The sequence below is a fragment of the Cadophora gregata genome, assembly GCF_030347475.1.
Source record: "Cadophora gregata isolate MNR1 chromosome Unknown scaffold_29, whole genome shotgun sequence".
Taxonomy (NCBI): domain Eukaryota; kingdom Fungi; phylum Ascomycota; class Leotiomycetes; order Helotiales; family Ploettnerulaceae; genus Cadophora; species Cadophora gregata.
This window is the reverse complement of record NW_026695952.1, coordinates 1-20,373: the sequence shown is the minus strand read 5'-3', so window position 1 is coordinate 20,373 and position 20,373 is coordinate 1. Positions and strand designations below refer to the sequence as shown.

At 28.6% G+C, this 20,373-nt stretch overlaps 15 non-coding genes across 15 annotated transcripts; all 15 read left to right on the top strand.

Moving 5' to 3' along the window:
- The first annotated feature begins 887 nt into the window (after positions 1-887).
- Positions 888-959, top strand: ONS95_008627. Its single transcript has one exon. It is a non-coding gene; the product is annotated as a tRNA-Val (tRNA).
- A 3,636-nt stretch (positions 960-4,595) lies between these two features.
- Positions 4,596-4,666, top strand: ONS95_008626. The gene has a single exon. It is a non-coding gene; the product is annotated as a tRNA-Asn (tRNA).
- A 19-nt stretch (positions 4,667-4,685) lies between these two features.
- Positions 4,686-4,756, top strand: ONS95_008625. The gene has a single exon. It is a non-coding gene; the product is annotated as a tRNA-Arg (tRNA).
- A 903-nt stretch (positions 4,757-5,659) lies between these two features.
- ONS95_008624 lies at positions 5,660-5,732 on the top strand. Its single transcript has one exon. It is a non-coding gene; the product is annotated as a tRNA-Asp (tRNA).
- A 20-nt stretch (positions 5,733-5,752) lies between these two features.
- On the top strand, positions 5,753-5,824 carry ONS95_008623. Its single transcript has one exon. It is a non-coding gene; the product is annotated as a tRNA-Val (tRNA).
- Positions 5,825-7,027: 1,203 nt separating this feature from the next.
- Positions 7,028-7,099, top strand: ONS95_008622. Its single transcript has one exon. It is a non-coding gene; the product is annotated as a tRNA-Lys (tRNA).
- A 72-nt stretch (positions 7,100-7,171) lies between these two features.
- Positions 7,172-7,242, top strand: ONS95_008621. The gene has a single exon. It is a non-coding gene; the product is annotated as a tRNA-Gly (tRNA).
- A 395-nt stretch (positions 7,243-7,637) lies between these two features.
- On the top strand, positions 7,638-7,709 carry ONS95_008620. Its single transcript has one exon. It is a non-coding gene; the product is annotated as a tRNA-Ile (tRNA).
- A 7,381-nt stretch (positions 7,710-15,090) lies between these two features.
- Positions 15,091-15,163, top strand: ONS95_008619. Its single transcript has one exon. It is a non-coding gene; the product is annotated as a tRNA-Glu (tRNA).
- Positions 15,164-15,278: 115 nt separating this feature from the next.
- Positions 15,279-15,351, top strand: ONS95_008618. Its single transcript has one exon. It is a non-coding gene; the product is annotated as a tRNA-Met (tRNA).
- Positions 15,352-15,373: 22 nt separating this feature from the next.
- On the top strand, positions 15,374-15,456 carry ONS95_008617. Its single transcript has one exon. It is a non-coding gene; the product is annotated as a tRNA-Leu (tRNA).
- Positions 15,457-15,642: 186 nt separating this feature from the next.
- ONS95_008616 lies at positions 15,643-15,714 on the top strand. The gene has a single exon. It is a non-coding gene; the product is annotated as a tRNA-Ala (tRNA).
- A 317-nt stretch (positions 15,715-16,031) lies between these two features.
- On the top strand, positions 16,032-16,105 carry ONS95_008615. Its single transcript has one exon. It is a non-coding gene; the product is annotated as a tRNA-Phe (tRNA).
- A 265-nt stretch (positions 16,106-16,370) lies between these two features.
- On the top strand, positions 16,371-16,443 carry ONS95_008614. Its single transcript has one exon. It is a non-coding gene; the product is annotated as a tRNA-His (tRNA).
- A 25-nt stretch (positions 16,444-16,468) lies between these two features.
- On the top strand, positions 16,469-16,541 carry ONS95_008613. The gene has a single exon. It is a non-coding gene; the product is annotated as a tRNA-Met (tRNA).
- Positions 16,542-20,373: the final 3,832 nt, after the last annotated feature.

The following is a 20,373-nucleotide window of genomic DNA, read 5'->3' as shown; positions in this document are numbered from 1 at the left end:
TAAGTGGTAGTATAATATTAGCTGCTATTGTGCTTAAGCTAAGTTTATATGGTATTTTCAGATTAATATTACCTTTATTACCTAAAGCTTCTTTAGATTATACATATATTATATATCTTATCGGTGTTATTACTATTATATATGCTAGTTTTAGTACTTTAAGAACAATAGATATCAAAGAACTTATAGCTTATAGTTCTGTATCACACGCAGCTGTTTACCTTATCGGTGTATTTAGTAATACTATACAAGGTATAGAAGGTGGTATAGCTTTAGGTTTAGCACACGGTTTTGTTTCTAGTGGTTTATTTATTTGTGCTGGAGGTGTATTATATGATAGATCTGGAACTAGGTTAATTAGTTTCTACAGAGGTATTGCTCAGATAATGCCATTATTTTCTATCTTATTCTTCATTTTATCTTTAGGTAATTGTGGAGTTCCTCTTACTTTAAATTTTGTAGGTGAATTTATGTCTCTTTATGGTGTATTTGAAAGATTACCTTTACTAGGTGTATTTGCTAGTTCATCTATAGTGTTTTCTGCTGCATATACTATATATATGTTTAACAGAATAGCTTTTGGAGGATCTTTCAGTAAATTTTTCGAAGCTAACATAAGTGATGTTAATAAACGTGAATTTTTTATATTACTTACATTAGTGATATTTACAGTTGTATTGGGTGTATATCCTGCTCCAATTTTAGACGGTTTACATTACTCCGTTTCATCTTTAATATACAATAGTTAAATCTGAAGATTATATAAAAAAATCTTTAACATTAATGTTAAATAAAAACTATAAGTAGCTGTAAAAACCCACATAATATGCTAGGTTTATATTTTTCAAATATAGATATTTATTACTATTAAAATAATATAAACTATAAAGGGATTAGCTTAATGGTAGAGCAACCGTTTTACACACGGTAGGCTAGGTGTTCAAGTCACCTATTCCTTAATCTTTTATATATAGTAATATATGTAAAGGAAAATTTACATGTGTCAGAATAATCTTTATATTTAATTATATAATAATGTAAAAATAGATAACTATAACATTGAAAAATATAAAAAATATAATATGCCACAATTAGTTCCATTCTATTTTATAAATCAGGTAACATTTGCTTTTATATTACTTGTAATTATGATATACGTATTTTCTAAATTTATATTACCAAGATTTGTACGATTATTTATTACTAGAATATTTATAAGTAAATTATAATATTTATTATAATTTCTCTCTTTTCTGTTATGTTAAACGTCATATTTAACCCTTATAGGTTTATAAACAAATATAACGTTTAACATATAGATTCAAAGTACCTCGTAATTAAAAATTTAAGCATATATAAAAAGGTTATAATATAGGTTTAAAGTTATTCGCAATTAAAGTTTTAGTCTATAAAAAGGATTAAGTTAGAATATATCAATAAAAATAAAAAAGTAAACTAGCAAATGTCTAATTTAGCTTATACAACAATCACAAGTCCCTTAGATCAGTTTGAAATTAGGAACTTATTAAGTTTAGATGCCCCTATATTCGGTAATTTACATATATCATTAACTAATATAGGATTATATTTAACAATAGGTGCTTTCTTTGTATTAACATTGAATGTTTTAGCTACTAATTATAATAAAGTTGTAAGTAATAGTTGATCAATAAGTCAAGAAACCATTTATGCCACTATACATAGTATAGTAACAAACCAAATAAACCCTACTAAAGGACAAATATATTTCCCTTTTATCTATACTTTATTTATATTTATATTAGTAAATAATTTAATTGGTATGGTACCCTACAGTTTTGCCTCAACAAGTCATTTCATATTTACTTTTGCTCTTAGTTTTACTGTAGTGTTAGGTGCAACTATATTAGGTTTCCAAAAACACGGTTTAGAATTTTTTTCTTTATTAGTGCCTGCAGGTTGTCCTTTAGCATTATTACCTCTATTAGTATTAATAGAGTTTATATCATACTTATCTAGAAATGTTTCTTTAGGTCTTAGATTGGGTGCCAACATATTAAGTGGTCATATGTTATTAAACATTTTAGCAGGATTTACATATAACATTATGACTTCTGGATTTATTTTCTTCTTTTTAGGTTTAATACCTTTAGCATTTATAATAGCCTTTTCAGGTTTAGAATTAGGTATTGCCTTTATACAAGCTCAAGTATTTGTAGTTTTAACTAGTAGTTATATTAAAGATGCTTTAGATTTACATTAATCTATAGTAAATATATAAATTTTTTTTATACCTTTTACTGTGCTAAACTGTATAAATAATAAAGTATGTTTTTGTGATACTAATAGTACAAGTGCTATATTTAGTATAGTATAGGAAAGTCCGGTGCTTATTGAATGTCAACACCTAAAAATGAGTGTTGGGTAAAAACTTGAGTGTTAAATAGAAAATATTTAATATCTTTCTATAGTTCAAAAAACTATAGGTAAATGTATGTAAAACAAATAATAAAAAACAACGATATAAAATAACAACAATAAAAAAAAAATCAACATATCAAAAAAAAATATATACAGTAAAAGAATATTAATGAGAACGCAAGCTTGACATTAGGCCTTATTATAGACTAATAACTATAACAGGATCCGGCTTAAAATTATCCAAAAACAAAAAAAATATCTTAATAAAAAAAAAATTTTTTTTTATTAATTAAGTTAAGATGTATTAGTAATGGTATAGTAATGTACTTCTTAAATTAGTAAAAGTTTATATTTTCTATACCTATAAATTGAGTTTGATGATGGCTCTGAATGAACGCTGTCCAAGTGCTTGACACATGCTAATCGAACGTCTAATCTAATTAATGATTTTTTATCATCTATTTCATTAGAAGTGGTGTACAGGTGAGTATATAACATTTTGGCTGCCTTAAAGTAAGGTTTATAAATACCTTATAATCGCAATGAAAGGAACTAAACTTCCGCTTTAAGAGGACAATAAGTGTTTCGGATAGGTAGTAGTTAAAGTAATGGTTTAACTAGCTTAAAATTCCGTAGTCGAGGCTGAGAGGTCGATCGATCACATTGGGTCTGAAAAAACCCCAATACGTATAGTACAGCAGTGGGGAATCTTGGTCAATAGCCTAACGGCTGAACCAGCAACTTGGGGGAATGAATAGCTTCCGCTAGTTATTTTGGCTGTTTAATTAATTATATACAAAACTTCTGATTTTGTATATAAAAGATTATTCATTTTGATCTTTTTTTGCTGCCGTTGTGGGATCAATTAATTTACCACTCACCGCAAGGCGCGAGGAAGTAATACTTCAGTGGACAAAGTAATATCGATTTTATCGAATAAAGTTCTAGATAGGATACTGATTATGACAATTTCCTGTCTATATGTCTTGACCAAATTACGTGCCAGCAGTCGCGGTAATACGTAGAAGACTAGTGTTATTCATCTTTAGTAGGTTTAAAGGGTACCTAGACGGTATAATTAGTCTTTAATAGGAAACGGTTATACTAGAGTTATATATGAGAAGGTGAGTATTTGTGGAGTAGAGTTGAAATTTTTTAATACCATGAGGACTGGTAAAGGCGAAAGCAACCTTTTATCTAATAACTGACGTTGAGGGACGAAGGCTTGGGTCGCGAACAGGATTAGATACCCTAGTAGTCCAAGCAGATAATGATGAATGCCATAGGTTAGATAAAATTATTTAGTCTATAAATGAAAGTGTAAGCATTTCACCTCAAGAGTAATGTGGCAACGCAGGAACTGAAATCATTAGACCGTTTCTGAAACCAGTAGTGAAGTATGTTATTTAATTCGTAGTTACGCGAAAAACCTTACCACAACTTGAATATTATATTAAGGAAGTCTTATATTATAATAAGAAATATAGAATATATTACAAGCGTTGCACGGCTGTCTTCAGTTAATGTCGTGAGATATTGGTTAATTCCATTAAATTAACGGAAACCCTTGCTTTATTTGCGATTTAATCTAAATAAAGCAGTTCACCATCATATCGGATATGATAACAGGGACCAAGACAAGTCATCATGGCCTTAATGTTGTGGGCGATAGACGTGCCACATATTCCTATACAAAATGATGCGATAATGTGAATTGGAGCTAATCTAATAAAGTAGGATATAACAAGGATTGTAGTCTGAAATTCGACTGCATGAATAAGGAATTACTAGTAATCGTGAATCACCACGTCACGGTGAATTTTTTCTCAGATAGGTACTAACTACTCGTCAGGCGCCGAAAGAAGTGTGTGCAATAAGTTTGGTCTTCCATTTATTTTTACTCTAGTAAATTAGTTCTAGTTATTTTTATGGGAGATTTTCGTATGCGTGACTTTGATTGGTGTTAAGTCGAAATACGGTTCGTGTAGTGGAAATTGCACGGGATTGATTAATGTTAACAATGCATATATTTTATATATACTGTATAATATATACTTATAAACCAGCTCCTTTGGGTTATAAGTACTTATATTATACTAAGGAAGGTTCCGTTTGTTGGTATGACGGGTTGAGCTGTAAACTCAATAGCAATAAGCTGTCGAAGGTTCGAGTCCTTTTCTTCCTAATTATCTTAGGCCTTTATAGCTCAATGGTAGAGCGGAATACTGTTAATATTCCGATAGATGTTCAATTCATCTTAGGGGCTAGGCACTAAGAATACGTATGGCGTGTTGACTTAATGGTAAAGTTTTGTGTTTCGGCCACAAGTATATAAGTTCAAGTCTTATACACGTCTATATTCTTATTTAACTACTCTTTCCTCTTTCGTTAAAAATATTTTTAATAATGGTAGTTAAATTACTTTAATTAAACTTTAATTAAATATAGAGGTTTTTTTATTCCTTTTTTTATTCATGAATAGTCTATATATTTTAAATGAAACTTTCACTAATGGTTATAGATCAGAAATATTAGATATTATATCTATAGCAGCTATATTATGTGGAATATTAGTTATTATTAGTAAAAATCCTATTGTTTCTGTATTATTTTTAATAGGTTTATTTTTAAGTATAGCTAGTTACCTAATGGTATTAGGTTTAAATTTTATTGGTCTTTCTTACTTATTAGTATACGTCGGAGCAGTGTCAATTTTATTTTTATTTATTTTAATGTTAATTAATGTTAGAATAAGTGAACTATTAAGTAATACTAGTAATAGCATACCTTTAGCTATTTTTATTACTATAGTTTTCAACTATCTTTTATATCAAATATTGCCTTATAGTGTTGCTACTTTTAATAGTTATACTGTTTATTTAAACAATACTATAAATGATATTTGATCTCATAATTATAGTGATAGTTTAAATAAATTCTTTAAATTAAATGGTACTGAATTAGACAACGGTGAAATTTCATTTGTTACTAGTAAAATATGAGATGGTAATTTAGCCGAAACTAGCCATATCTCTAGTATAGGAAATATTATGTACACTAGTTATAGTATATGATTAATATTAACTTCTATTATACTATTGTTAGCAATGGTTGGTGCTATTGTTATTACAATAAAACAAAAAAATTAATCATAAATCATTTAAGGATTTAATAACTAACTAAATTGTTAGTTTTATTCTTACCTAAATATTTTTATTATATTTAATATATACTATTAGTATAATTTAAAGTATAATAAGGGTTAGTCTTCTAATTGGTAAGAAACTTTTTTGTCAAGAAAGCAAATGTCGGTTCGAACCCGACCTAGCCCGTAAAGATAATATAAACTATAAAGGGATTAGCTTAATGGTAGAGCAACCGTTTTACACACGGTAGGCTAGGTGTTCAAGTCACCTATTCCTTAATCCTTAATATATAGTAATATATATTACGCCAAAATTATATACCTCTGGTATGCATATATTAATATATCTCTCTTTTTTAATCAAAAAAAGTTTTATATATATTAAAACACATAATTATTTATAATAATAAATGTAAATGACTAATTTGACAAGAAGTAATTTCCAAGCTCATCCTTTTCATTTAGTATCACCGTCACCTTGACCTTTATATACTTGTATTGCATTATTAACATTAACAACTAGTGGTGTATTAACAATGCACGGTTTTAATAATGCAGAAACATTTTTATCTTTAGCTTTTGTAACACTTATTTCATCTATGTCATTATGATGAAGAGACGTTATAAGTGAAGGTACATATTTAGGTAACCATACATTAGCTGTACAAAGAGGGTTAAACATGGGTGTGGCTTTATTTATAGTTTCAGAAGCATTATTTTTCTTAGCTATTTTTTGAGCCTTTTTTCATAGTGCCTTATCACCTACTGTAGAATTAGGAGCTCAATGACCTCCTATGGGTATAGAAGCAATTAATCCATTTGAATTACCTTTACTTAACACTGTTATATTATTATCTTCTGGTGTTACAGTGACATATGCTCATCATTCTTTGATACAAGGTAATAGAAGTGGAGCTTTATATGGTTTAGTTGCTACTGTTATATTAGCAGTTATATTCACAGGTTTCCAAGGTGTAGAGTATACTGTTTCTTCTTTCACTATAAGTGATGGTGCTTTTGGGTCATGTTTTTATTTTGGTACTGGTTTTCATGGGCTTCATGTTATGATAGGTACAGCTTTTATTGCTGTCGGTTTGTGACGTGTTTTAGCATACCACTCAACAGAAAATCATCATTTAGGTCTTGAGTCTAGTATTTTATATTGACATTTTGTGGATGTGGTATGGCTATTCCTTTTTATTTCAATTTACTACTGGGGTTCGTAGATATATTATCTTACCTATTCTGTATTAATTAGCCTCTTTGTTCCATCTAGTTCTTCTAAGTAATAAAGATAATGTTTTTATTATATGTTTATTAGAAGCTTATGTTATATTAGATTTATAGATAAATAATATAAATTATTTTCTTTATATGTCTAAGCTATATTATAGTGTATATTGTACTAGATTTTGTACCTACGGTATCTTATTTTAAGCCTTAAGGCTTAAAATACCCTAAATTTAGATTTAAAAATCTAAAGAGATCTTAGTTTAACGGTAAAACACTAGTCTTTTAATCTTCGTTATATGGGTTCGAATCCCATAGGTCTTATATGTTTACAGATAAAAAATATGATTATTGTTTTGACAAAACTGGTAACAATAAATATACAAAAAAAAATAAACGGCCATAGGTTAATGGTAGACCTTTCGTCTTCCAAACGATTTGTGTCGATTCGAATTCGGCTGGCCGTATACTATAATTATAATTCAGCATATTAATATTATGCTGTATATGAAAGTTCTAATAGTTTTTATATTTTTTTTCCTGATTTGATGGGTTAATTAAAAATAAAAATAGGAAAAGTTGCTATGGGTAAAGCGAGATATTTGCTAAATATTGTGTTATGCACCTGGATGTTCGAATCATCTCTTTTCCGGTATTTTTATTAAGATGTTATTAATATGTAACAATAACATCTCTACTAATTATAAGAGCATAGTTTAATGGTAAAATTTGAAGCTTCAAACTTCACTTTCTCAGTTCAAATCTGAGTGCTCTTGCTTAGTGATATATAAATTTTATTTATATTATCCATTTTGCGTATTTTAACAATATATTTACAAATTACATTCATATATTAAATCAAGGTTCCTTAGCTTAATTGGTAAAGCGTATTCTTGATAAGGATGTGTTTAGAGTTCAAGTCTCTGAGGAATCATGAATATTACTTAATATTATTTAATAATATTAGATAATAGGCAATAAAAGAGAATTGACTGAGTGGTTTAAAGTGATAAGCTTGAAACTTATTTGATTTAATAGATCACATCCGTTCAAATCGGATATTCTCTGGAATTCTTCTTTTAAAGATAAATAAAACGGATTAGAGCCAGGTTGGTTAGGCGCCTCATTTGGGTTGAGGATCTGTTATGTTCGAATCATAATAATCCGAATACAATATCTTAATGAATGTAGGTTAATAAGGTTGTATTAGTAATGTGTAAGATATCTATAAGTAATTTCTATGCATTTATGCATAGGAAAGTATATAAAGAGACTATTAGGGATACCTAGCTATATATTAAAGAGAGTAAAGAAATTTAAAATGTGTATTGCGTGAAGAAATTGTAATATTAGTTGTTCTTTAATCCGGTGAAATATCTGGTAGTAAAATACACATGAACTCTTAGAGAAATTCAATAATAAACGAAGTGAATTGAAATATCTTAGTAACTTCAGGAAAAGAAATCAAACGAGATTCTATAATTAGTGTGAATGAAAGTAGAAGAGCCTTCAAATATAGGTCATAGACTAGAAGAATAATTCGAAGATATGGTAGATATATAATAAGTAAAATGGGCAAAACCTGTTTGAATGTAAAGGGGAACCTTCCTCTAAGGCTAAATATAATATATAAGCGATAGCGTAAAAGTACTATGAAGGAACGGTTTGAAATAGTAGTCTTATAAGCAGCTCGAGTAAAGTTTAAATAAAAAGTAAGAGCGTACCTTTTGCATAATGGGTCAGCGAGTTAATATTAGATGCGAGCAATAATGCCCAGATAAACCAATTATGAAATAATGAATTAGTATCTAAAATTAGACCCGAAGCCTGGTGATCTTACTACAGTCAGGGTTATAAAAGCCCGAACGGGTTATCGTTGTAAAGATATCCGAAGAACTGTGGTAAGTTAGTGAAAGACAACACTGACTAGGATAGCTGGTAGAAGATAGAATAAGCAATTATTTAGGCCAGTAGGTAGAAGTGAACCTTCTGCTCAAACCATCAAATTGCGGGAAAGCCCTAAAGCAATTTCAACCAAGCAGACGTGGTAACACAGTTTGTGGCACAGGTAATGACTCGTGGTATGGTAAAATCGAAATTGATACACGTAAGTGAATGGGTAATCCGCAGCCAAGCACCATTATTTAAAAGTAATGGTGTGCAGTTCATCGACTAGATGTTGGTTAGCGCAAGCTTAAGATATAGTCAAGCCTCATCCTAAAGGATGCAGGATAGTATAGTATTTTTTTTTTTTATTTCTATTCGTCCCATAAGAGCCTTAATGGTTTATGTTCATACTTTATTCTTTTCAATTAGAATTAGTGATCCTAATAAGTTCACTATATTTGGTTAAGAGTATAGTCGACAAGTTATCATGATTAGATACCCGTAGCAGCTACAAGCGAGGTACAAGTAGAAAGGTACTCGGGCCATTGGAAGGCTAGCACCCTAAATCATTGATAGAATCGAAAGTGTAACCTCTAAAGTTTTGAATGTAAAGACATTAATATTTAAATAATTAAAATAAAGCTACTCAAATAAACTTTATACAAAAATTTATAGGGCAACAATGTTGCCTTTTTTCATCTGTATTAGGTAATAACTCTTCTGAAGTAAAGCCTATAATAACTTATATTAATTGTGATCTTGAAAAAGATCGTATATTAAAAGAAAACAAAAATAAAGCAGTTGTATATCGTTGAACTAACAATGTAAATAAAAAAAGCTACATAGGTAGTTCAGTTAATTTTTCTGTGAGATTATATAAATATTATAGTCTTAAACATTTAAGTGAACATAAAACAGCTATACATAATGCTCTTTTGAAATATGGATATTCAAATTTTACTTTAGATATTCTTGAGTACTGTGAGGATGTAGATCTTATATTAAGAGAGCAGTTTTATTTAGATTTATTAAAACCTGAGTATAATATATTACAACAAGCAGGTTCTTCGTTAGGTTTTAAACATAGCGATGAAACTTTAGAGTTCTTTAAAAAGGATCGAAAATTAAGTGAAGAAGCAAGAAATAACTTATCATTAGCCGCAACAGGTAGAATCTTAACTGATAAAGAGAAAATAAAAATATCTGACTCACGTAAAGGTATAAAACTTTCGGATGAAACACGTGCTAACATGAAGGCGGCTAGAATATTGCTTGTTGGTGTACCTGTTACAGTTAAAAATCTTACTACACTAGAGGTAAAAGAATATACAAACATAACTGAAGCAGCTGCAGCTATAGGTGTAAGTAGAACTGCTGTAAATAAAGCACTTAAAACTGGAAGACCTGTAAAGAAAATATATTATTGTACAGCTGGACACAAAAAATAAAAAAAAAAAAATACATTACTATCCGTTAAATGGATAGTTTTTAACTATTTAGGGAGAAGGACCTCAGCTTTGTCTTAATAAAATCAAGACTAAAGAGGTAGATCTGTTTCTGCGAAACCTATATAAGTAGGTAATTCAAGGCACATCATAGCAGGTACAGAACTGTGATCTCAGGCAACTTCTATCTTATTATTCTATTGGCTTTTTCGGCCAGGTTATAGAATAAGGGGGGGTAATTTTGCATATATCGGGCAATCGTGAAGATTTTATCGGTGAGTATTCGCACTCGGAAGGGCAATGATGAATATTGAATAATCGGACATAGTACGATAAGGTTGTATGTCTAAAGGGAAACAGCCCAGAACAAGAGTTAAGGTTCCAAAATTATTGTTAAGTGAAATTAAGGAAGTTTCTATCTAATACGACTAGGAAATAGGCTTAGAAGCGGTCCATTTTTTGAAGATCTCGTAACAGAGCACTGGTTTAATAAATAAACGCTTGCGTTTAATTTATACTGATAGTTGCACCGAAAATTTAACGGATCTAAACAATATACCGACACCTTGTCCATATTTATTAATAATTTATTATTATATTTAATGGGGTAGCAGAACGTTGGGTAAATCAAGGACTTATTCTTTTTAAGAATAAATATAAGATAACCCAAGTGAGAATGCTGACATGAGTAACGAAAAAGGGTAATACCCTCGCCTAAAGCTTATGGTTTTAATAAAGTAACGGCCTCTAAGTTTACCAATCCAAAGGGATTAAACGATGAGTAAATCTTTGTCACAAAGTAACAACCTTCTTTTTAATAATCTAACGTAAGTAATTACAAAAGGTAGAAAAATAAAGTGAAGAAGGTTCTGGAAAAACAGTAACTATATATTTGCAATAAACTAAAACAGATGAGCAATATTTTTATAGTAAGATAATCTAAACCGTACCTAAAGACTACCCCCAGTAAGCTAGTAGAGAATACGAAGGCGTTTGAGTGAACAATCATTAAGGAACTCGGCAAACTAACTACCGTAACTTCGGGATAAGGAGAGCCATTCCTCCTAATTAATATTAGGTTAAGAATAGGAAGCATGGAATAGTGTTGTACGACTGTTTAATTAAAACAAAGCACTCTGCAGTAAGATAACAAATCAAAGTATTGAGTGTGATTTCTGCCCGATGTCGGCTGGTTAACGGATTTGCTAAGTCGACTAATATAAGCTTGGCTTCGAAGGAAACCCCGATCAATGGCGGCCTTACCTATAAGGGTCCTAAGGTAGCGGAATACCCTGGCCGTTAAATGCGGTCTTGCATGAATGATTTAACGATACAACAGCTGTCTCAATGATTGGCTCAGTGAAATTGGAATAGCTGTGCAGATACAGTTTACCTCTAGTTAGACGAGAAGACCCTATGCAGCTTTACTGTTGCTAGTTATTGAATATGATATTGCGATTTTTAGTTATAAGGTAGTGTTAACACAATTGAAACACCTTTATTTAGTTTATCATATTGGTAGATTTTCTACGTGAAAGTCTCAAACTTTTTTGCATGCTTCGCCTTGTAAGAGATTTGAGATAATCATTAACCTTCTTTGAAGGAACAATTGCTAGGAGGCAGTTTATGCGGGGCACAGATCCCATAAAAAGTACCTGGGTGTATCCAAAGTTAATTTTGTAAAATTGTCATATAATTATGATAATTAAATATACTAATGATGTATATTTTTTTTTTAGTATGTTATTTGGTATAGCTTGTGCTATAACTAATCCAGCTATATATCTATTGAGTTAGAACTAATATTTTTTATTCAAGTAAGATTTTAACTATATGGAAAATAGTTGTAATTAAAACATTAAGAAAATACTTTTTAGTTTTCCAATGTTTTTAGTTATGTTATTAGTAGGTATGTACTAATATAGCACATCCGGTGATTAATAAAATTACTAATAATATAATTATGTTTATTACTTGTCAAGTTTAATGGCTTAATCTTGCTTTACTGTTTGACTTACACGTCTATCAGTCGCGTAAGCGGGGCATATGATCACAAGATGCAGAAAGGAAAGGTCTTGGATAATTGAAAAAGCTACGCTAGGGATAAACAAGCTATTGTCCCACAATATTTATTATATTTATAGTAAATGTTGTAATAATTGGGTTAATTTCAAGAAAGACTTAAAATAAGTTAACTTGAAGCGAATTTTACTTCAAATAGTAAAAACGTTCAACGACTATAAGGTTTGTTTGGTTAAATAATACCATAATACCTTAATAAGAATCCAACAATTTTCTCTTCCTTTATAATATTTTAAAGTTAGGTTGTTTTAAATTAGTAATTTAAGAATAATTTAACAAATTAATAATTAATATAAATTATATTAATGAAATAGACTTAATCCTAGATTAATGATTAAGCAAAATTAGATATAAAATTAAATAACATGAGAGACTTAAAAACACAAGTAAATATTGAGATGAATTCATCTCAAGTAAATTTAGATCCAAATTTACCTATTTTATTTGCCAAAAAAAGTAAAACAACCATATATAAACAATTGAATTATATTAAAAGTGATACGGGTATAACTAGACATTATACACCTGCATCTCAAGAATGATATAATAGTATATATTCATATGACTCTAATTATATAAAAACGTTACCTACAGCAGATAAAAATCTTATAAATATTTTAAAAAGTTTTTTTAATTTTCAACTTAACCGAGATTTATTACAAAATAAAACTAAACAATTACTTCTTAGATTCAGACGAGTGTCTACTAAAAAAGTTTTTATAGGTAGAGGTGAATTAAAACATACAAGCAACAAAGTATTAATTACGTTTTATGTTCTTAATACAGAGGGTATGTTACTATCACAGAATTACGAAAAGGCTAAAAAAGAAATTTTTTATCCTCGTTATGATTTGAAAAAATCTGTTAAATACAACCGTGAAGGGAAAGCCCTCATAAAATATAATAGACCCTTAAGTTGAGAGGAATTTTCTATTTTAGGTGACCATGATAATTTATATGAAATATATACTATGTCCATTATTAACAAATACGCTAACTCTTCCGAAGTAGAGTTATTAAATACTTATTTTGTATTTTTAACAAGTTTAGTTAAAACAAATATTATAACAGAAGATGAAAAACGTATAATGTTTCTTAATAAGATTTCAAGTTGAAAACCTCTAGACTATCTTAAATTTGATCAAGTTAAACTTGAGTCTATAAAACATTTTAAAGAAAAAAAATTACGATACTTTTTTTATTTATTTAAGTTAAATAGCTTAAAATTTACAAATCAGTTTATGTCAAATCTTATTAATTTAGTAAAAATTTTATATAATAAAGAAGTTGAGTTCAACATAGTAAAATTAAAAAAAATGCATTTAAATAGTGATATTTTTACTCAAGTTGTATCATTAAAACTAAGAAATAGAAATAATAGATTATATAAAGTTTTAAAAACATCTTTACGTAAACTTAAATTACCTGTTATTAGGAAAATAAGTGAAAGAATACCTAGACCAAACAAAGACCAGTTCTTGGTTAATAGAATTCGTAATAATATTATTAGCTCTATGTTTAATTATAACAAAGGTAAAGATTATTTAAACAATCTGTTATTAAGTTTCTACCCTGCCGCGGATGATTTACAAATAAATGTTGTAAAAAGATCTTATACGAAGAAAAAAAAAATTTCTTTAAAAGGTTTTGTAATTAGACATCATTTAAAACATTTAAAATTAAGAGGTATCAGAGTGGAAGCAAAAGGTAGATTAACTCCCCGAGCAACTGCATCAAGATCTGTATTTAAAATGAAATGATTAGGAGGGTTAAAAAATGTGGATTCTTCTTTCCGAGGATTATCTACTATCATGCTAAGAGGTTACCATAAATCAAATGTACAATATACACTTATAAACTCTAAGAACCGTAACGGTGCTTTTGGAGTTAAAGGCTGAGTAAGTAGTAAATAAAATCCTTAAATAAATAAATTTAAATGTTTATATATTAAATATATTTTTTATATATTTTTTTTATTTATTTTTTTACAGGTGTGCATATTTATGTTAGCCATGTTTTTAATTTTCGCGTTGCATATATCATAAATAGAGAAAATTGAATAAATAGTCTGATCCATTTTGAAAAAAATGGCGGTTAAAAGTATAATATATTGCTTTTAACTTAACACAATATGAACAGGCTAATTGCGCCAGGAAGTACAAATTGAGTGCGCAGTTTGGCACCTCGATGTCGGCTTAACTTATCCACATGAATGCAGGAATCATGAAGGGTTCGACTGTTCGTCGATTAATAAGTTACACGAGCTGGGTTAAATACGTCGTGAGACAGTATGGTTTCTATCTTCTAGAGGAAATTAGAATAAAATAAGGATATCCCCCTCGTACGAAAGGAGCTGGGTATATTAACCTCTGGTTTACCTGTTGTTTATGTGCCCAATATTAAATAAATGAAGAAAAACCTAAATAAACTAAAGAGATGATAGGCACAATGGGGTGTTACTTACACTTAAGTAAATCTATAGCATAGGCACGGCAGGAACGCTAAGTTAGTTAAAAGTAAGTGCTGAAAGCATTTAGGCGCGAAATTTACTTTAAGATATTCTTAAATATACGTAGTGGAATACTACGAAATAGTAAATAATAAAAAATCTTTTTTATTATGCAATAAAACCCTTTATTTTAGCTTCCTTAAATTAAAGAATATTATTGCTATTAATAGGCTTTAGCTGAAAGAATTTAAATGTTTTTAGGTATAAAGTACTAATTTAATATTTAACTAATTTTACCCGATATCACACATATTTTTATGTATATAAGAATAATAATTATAATAAATACAACTACATTAACTTCAGTCCGGTTAGCATAAAAGTAATGTAGCTGTTTTGTAACCAGCTGAAGCAAGTGCGATACTTGCACTGGACTTATTTTATACATAATAGGCCTTATAGTCAAGTGGTTAAGACATAATGTTTTCGTCATTACATGCGAGGGTTCAACCCCCTCTGAGGCTATAAATTGTATATTAATATAAACTTATATTTTTTATAATGCGGATTGATGTAATAGTAACATAATTGGCTCATGTCCAGTCTATATTGGTGCAAATCCTTTGTCCGCATATATAAGAAGGTCATAGCTTAATTGGTAAAGCAAGCTGCTCATGACAGCTGAGATGAGTGTTCAACTCACTCTGGCCTTAGATTTATCAAATAAAAATATACGTCCGAGTGCTGGAATTGGTAGACAGGACGAACTTAAGCTTCGTTGATATAATATCGTAGAGGTTCAAGTCCTCTTTTGGATACGTTATATGGTTTAAAGTCATAAACAAATTTTTGTTTATATTATATAAACGCTATGTCAGCTTCATATATAAAAGGTTACATATATATTTATATTACTATAAAGTGCTTACCAACATAAAATAATAAAAGTGCAAAAGATAGTACATAAAAATAATATTATAAATCTATATATTATTATATAAAAAGGGGACATAGTTTAATTGGTAAAACTGCGATTTTGCATATCGTTATTTCAGGATCGAGTCCTGATGTCTCCACTTAAGGTATAGGTATCTTTTTCAGAGAGGGTGGTTAACAAAAAATATAATGGCAATCTGCTTATATTTATATATATGGCGTTATAAGCTATATTAACCATAGTTAATATTTTTTTTAATAAATCTTAGTTCATTTAATTATTAAGATGCTAGGATTTTACTAAAAAAAAAAATATTTTTATTTGGTTATAGTTATGTTAGATAATCATATAGAATTAGACACGTAAGCTAATTTAAATATAAATTATACTTCATGTATCATAATAGATATAACACTTAAATATGTAGTGTATATAGCTTTACAAGCTGTATATATAGCTCGAGAAGCTCAACCTGGTAGAGCGGAACTCTGAAGATGTTTAGGTTGTAAGTTCAAATCTTATCTCGAGCAATTTAAAGGTAGTGATGGAACTGGTAGACATGAATAGCTTAGGCCTATTTGATTATTTTTATATCTTATCCGTTCAAGTCGGATCTACCTTATGCAATGTTATTAGTTTATTATTTATCTATATATTAATATATTTAAAAATATGTTGTGGACTAATCGGTAAGTCATAAATTTTTGGTATTTACCATTGAGTGTTCGAATCACTCCAACATAATTACTTTTTAGTATTATATGTTTAAAGTTATATAAATATTATGATTTAAAGGTGGATATAGTTCAATAGGTAGAGCGACTGTATGTGGCACAGTGTGTTCCCTGTTCAAATCAGGGTATTCACCCTTTATAATCTAAAGTATAATAACAGCCAGGGTAGTTTAATTGGTTAGAACATTAATTTCATGCATTAAGAATGAGAATTCAAATTTCTCCTCCGGCTATTTTTAATACTACATTTTTGTCTTATTTTTATTGTATATATTATATTTTTAATGTGTTTAACATATACAATAAAAAGCGTAAAATTTAATTAAATGATTGAAGCTTTATATAGATTGTACATAGCATAAAAAAAGTTTAGATATATAATTAAAAGTGAGATATTTTTTTATTATTACGCTAAAAATAAATATATAAAAGTTAGACTCTTTTATTTATTTAATGATTATATTATCAATATTACAATTATTATTATCGAATGCGGTTACCTTAAGACGAGATAAGTCTATATTATATAGTAGAGTGTCTATTATAATTCTTCTTTATTCATCATTATTATCTTTCACGAGTTTATATTTTACATCTTTAGACAGAGGTATAGGTTTGTATGGAGGATTATTTCATGCAACTAGTATTACCCATATTTTTCATATGTTTATATGTTTAATCAGTGGACTAATACTTCAACTTACAGCATTTTATCCTAGAAGGGTGTGAACAACTTCATATTCTTCTCTAAATAAAATGCTTTTTTATAATTTATTATATTACAGAACTAAAATTGTAAATAAGATGGGGGAACAGTTTAAAATAATCGAGTACCCTTTAATATTATTATTTATAGTTAGTGGTGCAATATTTTTAGTATCTACAAGTGATTTAGTTTCTATATTTCTATCTATTGAGTTACAAAGTTACGGTTTATATTTACTTAGTACATTATACCGAAATTCTGAATTAGCTACTTCAGGTGGTTTAACTTATTTCTTATTAGGTGGTTTAAGTTCTTGTTTTATTTTACTAGGTACTAGTTTATTATATGCAAATTCAGGTACTACTAATCTTGATGGTATATATGTTATAACTAGTTTAAGTGATTTGGCCAATGAGGGTGGTAATAATATTTTATATTGATATAAAAGTTATTATATTAACTTTTCATTGCTTATACTTAGCGTAGGTTTCTTATTTAAGGTGAGTGCTGCACCTTTTCACTTCTGATCTCCTGGTGTATATGATGCTATACCTACTATAGTGACTACATTTGTAGCTATTGTTGCAAAAATTTCTATTTTTGTATTTTTATTAGAATTAGTGCATTATACAAGCAATTCTTTATTTAATTTTAGTTTTAGTTGGACTTCTAGCTTACTTGTAAGTTCTTTACTTTCATTAATTGTTGGTACAGTAGTAGGTTTAACTCAATTTAGAATTAAAAGATTGTTCGCTTACAGTACTATATCACATGTAGGGTTTATTTTGCTTGCACTAAGTATTAACAGTGTAGAGTCTATACAAGCCTTTATATTTTACCTTATGCAGTATTCTATTAGTAATTTAAATGCTTTTATTATATTAATTAGTATAGGGTTTTCTCTTTATTATTACGTAAACGAAAGCAATGAATACAAACAACTAGATGATAAAAACAATTCTCCAGTACAATTAATAAGTCAACTTAAGGGATATTTTGAAATAAATCCTTTATTAGCTTTAAGTTTAACTATTACTATTTTTTCTTTTGCAGGAATACCTCCTCTTATAGGATTCTTTGCAAAACAAATGGTACTGAGTGCTGCATTAGACAGTGGTTACATTTTCCTTGCACTAGTTGCTATATTAACTAGTGTTATTAGTGGTGTTTACTACTTAAACATCATTAAACAAATATTCTTTGATGCTCCTGAGCATACAATTAATCCAGAAATCGCCAATTTGACTTTACACGGTAACATAATACAAAATAATAACTTAATTGAAAAAATAACGTTTAAAACAAATAGTATTATATTATCTAGTTATTTAACTATTACTATATCTGTATTAACTTTAATAATACTTTTATTTATATTCGTACCTCATGAATGATTAAGTTTAGCTAATATATTAGCATTGATATTATTTAACCAATAAATGACAAGTACAACTTTTTTTTTTGTTTTTATACCTTTATTGGCCATTATTTTATTGGCCGTTAATTTGATATTTGCTCCACATAATCCTTACCAGGAAAAAGATAGTGCGTTTGAGTGTGGTTTCCACTCGTTCCTGGGTCAAAACAGGACACAGTTCAGTATTTCTTTCTTTATATTCGCATTGTTATTTTTATTGTTTGATCTAGAGATTCTTTTAGTTTATCCTTACGTAGTAAGTGCATATACAAATGGCATATATGGTTTAACTATAATGTTGATCTTCTTTTTAGCCTTAACATTAGGTTTTGCTTTTGAACTAGGTAAAAATGCTCTTAAAATTGATAGTAGACAAATGCTTACTTTAAGTATTTTTAAAATAAGTACAATAAGTCATATATCTACCTTTAATAACTCTATATTTAGAATTTTGGCTAAATACCCTTTAGCTAAAGTTTTTTTGTTTATTTCTATTGTAAGTCTATTTACTATGTTTATATATTACATAAATATAGATTTACTTACAAAAAATTTTGAATTTTTTTCTTGTTTAGCATATGGTTTATTGATGTGAACTGCTAATAATGGTTTCATCAATTGATTCTGCGAGTACTTAGGTATAAAAGGTAAAATATGCTTAGATTTTTTATTTGATAAATATACGCTTAAATTAGGTAGTGATGGGTTACCCGTGACTAATACACGACCAACAGCATTATTTAAAAATTCAGGTGATGAAGGATCTAACTCTGGTAAAAATTCAGATGATGAAGGATCTAACTCTGGTAAAAAATTAGATAAAGGTAAATCTACTGATAGGGGTTATCATGATTCGCCCGGGGAAAGTTCTAGCTCAGGTCAAAAATTAGATAAAGGTAAATCTAATAATAAGTATTTTTATGATCCTGAGTTACCTCCATCACTTAATCAAGATATGCCTAGTACAAAAGAAATAAACGATGCTAGTGATAAACTAGATCGGATTTTACTTGAAGCAACTAATCGTAAAAAGTTTTACATGGAGAATGGTATTTATGGAAAAGAAATGGAGGAGATCGATGAAATGTTAAAGGATTCACATAAGGAGCACCATTTTTTACATGTTTTAAAAAAAACCTTTTATACGATTCAAAAAGAATTATCCTCCCAATTAACTGTGATTGATCATAATTATCACGATATATCTAAAAAGTTAGGTTATGATCCGGAAAAGCCAGCGGTGCAAGCCGGATCTAAGCGTAGTTATGAGGATTCGTTTCATTATCAAATAGAAAGGGCTAAGTTAAATTCATTACAAGATCTAAAGTCAGCTAATGCAGAAAATTCTCCTAGAAATAGTACGGAATCTAGTGAGAGTCAACAATTAGCAAGAGCCATAGCAATGTCATTAGAACAAGAGTCTAAGGAATCATCTTCAGGTAATGGAGAAGGTTCTAGTAGCAAAAAGGACTAAGTAAACGCCTTTTTAAATAACATTTATTTAAATTCTTTATGTGTGATTTATCCTATATTATCTTTATAATACTTTAGTCGTTGTATATTAATAGTAATATTTAAAGTAATAATGCTAGTATAAAAACTAGCGTTGTTAAGTTACAATATGTAAAATAAAATTATATGCTACATCTTTTATTTACTTATTATTAAAAAAATGTATATAGTACATAAAGGTTCTTATTATAGGCAGTATAGATTTATACTACATAATTATATACTAATTAATATATTTTTGTTTATTATTTAAAATATATATTAGTATAAGCTGTTTAATGGTTTCTAATTTATAAATTGTTTATATTAGAAAAAACGAAAAGGAATTTTATATGATTGATTACTTATTTTCAAGTATCGTTAATAGTTGTGATACACCAAAGCCTTGAGGTCTTTATTTTCAGGATAGTGCTACTCCTCAAATGGAAG